The sequence below is a fragment of the Schistocerca serialis genome, chromosome 2 (assembly GCF_023864345.2).
Source record: "Schistocerca serialis cubense isolate TAMUIC-IGC-003099 chromosome 2, iqSchSeri2.2, whole genome shotgun sequence".
Classification (NCBI taxonomy): Eukaryota; Metazoa; Arthropoda; class Insecta; order Orthoptera; family Acrididae; genus Schistocerca; species Schistocerca serialis.
In genome coordinates, this window is record NC_064639.1 from 388,429,728 (window position 1) to 388,435,749 (window position 6,022).

Sequence of the window (6,022 nt, forward strand, 5' to 3'; positions counted from 1 at the left end):
TAACATTCGAACACAATACATGTTCTAAAATCCTGCTACATGTGTTGTCCTAATCATGATCATTTCATCCCCATCGACGCGCAAGTCGCCGAAGTGGCGTCAAAACGAAAGACTTGCACCAGGCGAGTGGTCTACCCGACGGGAGGCCCTCGTCATACGACATCATCATCATCATCATCGACGTCAACGATATAGGTCTGTAATTTAGTGGATTATTCCTACTACCTTTCTTGAATATTGGTGTGACCTGTGCAATTTTCCAGTCTTTGGATACGGATCTTTCGTCGAGTAAACGGTTGTATATGTGAGGCGGAAAGCGAAAAGGGACCTCTTGTCGAAAATTTAGGAATTTGAGTTTTTGTAGTTTTTACATTCAACATTAAATTCTGAATAACCTGCAAAAAAAATTTTATTTCTATCCCTAAATTTGAGGACGTTATGACAGGTTGAATATTTATGACATAAAAGAGGTGTTTTGAGATATGGGCTTTTAAAGTTTCACTTTATTATCATTGCTTAACTTAACATATTTAAGAAACAAATTCTGCATATATATTACACTTAAAATCTCCTTTGTCAAGTGGTTTGGAGTTTTTTTAAATTAACACTTCACAATAAGTAGATTACTCCCTCAGATCTATATTTCATCAGAGTGTAAATACATTTGAAACGAAATAAATTGCCCCTTGTTGAGAAAAATATAGTAAGTCCTGTGCTTATTTTTTGGCATAACATTTATATTTTTACACTATGTTATGGTATCTTTTGGATCAAATTTTGATTCTGGAGCAAATAAAGGGACTAGAACCACAAGAAATTGGAATTCACAAATCCTCCAAAATGGATTACTGAGATCCCATATTTTGTAGTTGCCATAGAACTTGAATGAGCGTTTTCGCCTCTTCTTTGGTTCTGGAATATTTGTTTGGTCAGGTTCTTCTTCAGGATCTTCACTGTCTCTGACTCGTGTTTCTGGTTCACGTTCTGAGCCTACTTCAGGACACAGAATGTCTTTGTAGATCTCTTTGCAATAGGTCCTGATGTTTTTAAAAAGGTACTCTCTTCGTTGTCTTGTCATGCCTGGAGGAATTACTGCAGCAGGAATCCCAGTGGGTCCATTGTCATTGGGGAAGATGTGGTACACAAATTCATTTCCATCAATGTCCAATTTGCAATGTACTCTACCTTTGTAGCTAACGTTGAACTCAAAGTGGTTGTATTTACTTATGTGAGGTACTTTGTTAGCATTACTATCCTTCAAGAAATTTAGCCAGTCATATGTATTCACACCAACTTCACCTATTTCATTTCCAACAGCAACAGCTGAGTTAACATGTGTTGTAGGTGTAGATTTCTCAATGCAGTCGGCGAATTCTTGTATGGAAGAGATATAGGTGACGCTAAATCTTTTATTTAAAAGTCCAAATGCCCAGTCACATGCAAACTTCGTGTGACCTACTGGCATGAATGACTAAACAATTCTCTTATTCTTGTTATTACTGATTCTGCAAGCAAGATACCCTAATAAGATGTTGTTCTTGTTCTGACCTACACAATTGTCAGCATGAATGAACATTGTGTCTTCTTCATGACTGTAGTTTTCCAAGTAGTTGTGGAAAAGACTGACAACAATGTTGGATACCTTTGTTGTTCCTACAATTTCTGGGAGTAGATAATTTACTTGTGTGTTCACAGACTCACACATAACCCCAAATATTCCTAATGGTACCAAGAAATAAATAGTTCCAGGCTGCAATGGATTACTGGGTATGTGAACCTGCTGGGCCATGTCAAAACTGTAGTGTACACAACTTCTATCACCATCTTTAAAATTTTCCTTAATACTTTTGATAGTTCCCTTATAAAACACTCTTTCTTTTGCAACAAGTTGTAGATGGGACCTCATTTTCTCAATAGTTTCCATTTTAGTTTCTTCAGGCACTGAAGCCATTGCAGTTCCTGAAGTGAAATGCCTTTGACAAAATGCACAAAGATCTGATTTGGGCTTCATGACAACTATATCTCCTTTCAAATATTATAAAACACTCTACTTGATACTGGTTTTACGGGCACATCATTTGTAAAGGAAGCCATGTCAGTTTCAAAAATTTTGGCTTTATTATCACATGAAGGTAGAAGTTTGAAATTTGCATTATAGTGTGTGCTACTTCCGCCTGGTATAATTATGGCATGTTGTTCTGCATAATTATGTAAAAACCTTACAACAAACTCTGAATCAGAAAAATAAGTCACATTCTTAGGAAGTTTTCTTGCGTTGCCATGAGCTTTGACAGTCAATCCTGTATCATTTGACATTTTTGTTAGGCGCTTTAGTCTTTTAATTTTAATATTGTTGGAAAACATGTAAGTGTTTTTACAAACATACAGACCTTTCACTAAGTATTTACTTTGTGGTTGTTTCCTCTCAGTTTGTACTTTATATTTACGAGCCATCAAAGAAGAATCGCCACGCAGGATTAGCCAAGTGGTCTCAGGCACTGCAACCAGGGACTGTGCAGCTGGTCCCGGCTGAGGTTCGAGTCATCCCTCGGACATGGGCGTGTGTGTTTGTCCTTAGGATAATTTAAGTTAAGTAGTGTGTAAGCTTAGGGACTGATGACCTTAGCAATTAAGTCCTGTAAGATTTCACACACATTTGAACATTTGAACAAAGAAGAATCTGAAGATACACACCGGAATTGGCCTAAAAATTACTTGATCTAATGTGTTGACATTGTTCTCATGATGATCAACCTCATCACATTCACAACGCATTTCCAAATATTCATCAACTGAATAGTAATTGCAACATTCTTCTTTGCACCTGCATCCCGCTTTTAAAAACTCTGAAACGAGAGCATGGTCTCTGTCAGCATGAAAAGAGTCAATTAAAGTTATGCAGTCAACAGTTCCGATCAGGTCAAACTCTTCAGCACCACCGTTCTCATCTACAACTTGATCACTATTAACATTTCGTTCTGTTTCAACAATAACATTATCAATAACATTATCGTTATTACCTAAGGCTTCATTAAACTTCGGAATGTCTTGTAATAAAGAAATATCAGGTAGGTTAACTGATTCATCACCTTGAGGTTCCAGTGCCTCATCACTTGATTCGTCACTATTTGGCATTCTTTCAGAAAAATAATCTTGAAATACTTCATAATCTTCATCACATAAATCACCGCCAACATCAATATCGTTTACTGCTTTCACAATTCTGTGTTTACACATTGCGTACTTTAAACTGAACAAGCTGTAAACATCAGCTGTCAGCTGTTCTTTAAGGGCTACCAACTATACATTGGAAACATATGTAGGCATTCGTAAATACAGGACCGCGTGTGTTTTCTGCCATTATTGAAATCACAAAATGGTTTTCTTTTATACGAAATTACTCTGAGCTCCTTAAAATGATTCTAAAATTTAAGAGATGCTATTTTGTGAAGTACTGTATGTATAGCTGCGATATTTAGAAAAGGGACCTCTTGTCGAACCAATGTTATTTCCCCATAACGACGAGAGGTCCCTTTTCCGAAGACTGACATCGATTGCTTTTAATGATATAATTGATTCCTGTTGCATTCAAACAAGTTTCAAATCAATACGAGCGTGTACAAAATGAAGTAACTATTGTAATATCAAAAAAAACGAAAATCGATATTTTACACATTATTGAATGTTTCTGCTTTTACTGAAAATTATACTCTTCCGACAAGAGGTCCCTTTTCGCTTTCCGCCTCACATATGGTTGTTAAGTATGGAGCTAATGCATCAGCATACTCCGAAAGGAACCTAATTGGTATACCGTCTGGACCAGAAGACTTGCTTTTATTAAGTGCTTTAAGTTGCTTCACTACTCAGAGGATATTACTTCTACGTTACTCATGTTGGCAGATCTTCTCGATTCGAATTATGGAATATTTACTTGGTCTTCTTTTGTGAAGGTATTTCGGAAGGCTGTGTTTATTAACTCTGCTTTGGCAGCACTGATTTCGATAGTATCTCCATGGCTATCGCGCAGAGAAGGCATTGATTGTTTCTTGCCGCTAACATACTTCACATACGACAAGAATCTCTTTGGATTTTCTGCCAGGTTTCAAAACAAAGTTTCGCTTTGAAAACTGTTATAAGCATCTCTCACTGAAGTCAACGCTAAATTTCGAGCTTCTGTAAAAGATCGCCAATCTTGGGGATTTTGCATCTGTTTAAATTTGCCAAGTTTGTTCTGTTGTTTCTGCAACAGTGTTCTAACCCGTTTTGTGTAGAAAGGAATATGTTTGTTAATTTATTTGGTATAAATCTCTCAATTGCTGCCGATACTATTTTTTTGAATTTAAGCCACATCTGGTCTACACTTATATTACTAATTTGGAATGAATGGAGATTGTCTCTATTGTCTCTCAGGAAGGTGTCAAGTGAATTTTATCTGCTTTTTTGAATAGATATATTTTTCGCTTATTTTTCGAGGATTTGGGGATTACAAAATTCAGTCTCGCTGCGACAGCCCTGTGTTCACTAATCCCTGAATCGGTTTTGATGTTCGTAATTAACTGAGAATTATTTGTTGCTAAGAGGTCAAGTGTGTTTTCCCAAGCGTTTACTATTTGCGTGGGCTCATGAAGTAACTGATCGAAATAATTTTCAGAGAATGGGTTTAGCACAATTTCGTATTAAGTCCACACGTTGTTTTTTGTCACCTCCTTTTAGAGCTTACAGTAGCCGAATTTTGTATGGTTTCATGTGCAAACATCGATGCAACACATGCCAGATGGACATTAGAGGAATGTTGAGCTGTCAGCAGTATGCACCCACTTTGGTTCTAGTAAAAATGGTGTCATGACAACAGAAAGCATTTTGTGTTCTATGTTTTGCACAGTGCGGGACAGTAATAACTGTTCGGCATGACCTTCATACTAGGTATGGTGTGGATCCTCCAACAGCACAGAGCATTAGACGATGGCATGAACAATTCCGAGAAACAAGTTGTTTGTGTAAAGGCAAATTGGCAGGCCGTCCCCGAGTCTGACACTAATGTTGAACTCATCCACAAGGAGTCCGCAGCAATCCGTTTGCCGTGCAGTTTGACAGCTCAACATTCCCCTGATGTCCATCTGGCGTGTGTTGCGTCAACGTTTACACATGTAACCATACAAAATTCAGCTGCTGTAAGCTCTTTGTGGAGGTGACAAAAAACAACGTGTGAAGTTCTGTAATTTCGTTCTTGGCAAGATGGAGGATGACAGTTTTCTTCCACGCTTAGTGTTTAGTGATGAGGCAACATCTCATGTAAATGGAAAGGTGAACCGTCATAATATGAGAATATAAGGTGTGGAACAACCACATGAAATTGTATAATGTGAGAGGAACTCCTCAAAATTTAATGTGTTTTGTGCAGTTTCATGGGAAAAGGTGTGTGTTCCATTTTTCTTTGCCGAGAACACTGTCACAGGAAGCACATATCTTGATATGTTTGATACCTTTCCTTCCCCACAGTTGGAGACTGATTTGAACGACTTCATTTACGAACAGGATGGGGCCCTTCCACACTGGCACGTGGAAATGCGGGAATTTTTAAATCGAAGGATTACTGAACAATGGATCAGTCACAATGGACCAACTGATTCAGCCCTGCATTACTGGCCTCCAAGGTCCCTGGACCTAATTGTATGTGATTATTTCTTGTGTATGGGTTTCATAAACTTGAACAATACTGTAAGCTGGGACACACAAGTAATCTCCTTTATGGTCTGAGTACATTTTCCCATTGTCCTGCCAGTCGTCAAGAGATATCACTTATTTTACCTATGGCTGAACCTGTGTGATCATTCCATTTAATATACATACAGATTGTGCCCTGTGTGCAAGCACAACACGAGAAGCAAAGATTTTGTGGTAAATTAAAGCTGCCTAGCACTTCCACACGAAGCCACTGAGAAGCTCCTCACAGTGCTGCATCCACTGTTGAAACATTGGATTGCATGGGCACTTTCAGTTGTACACTGCACCTCTGTGGCAC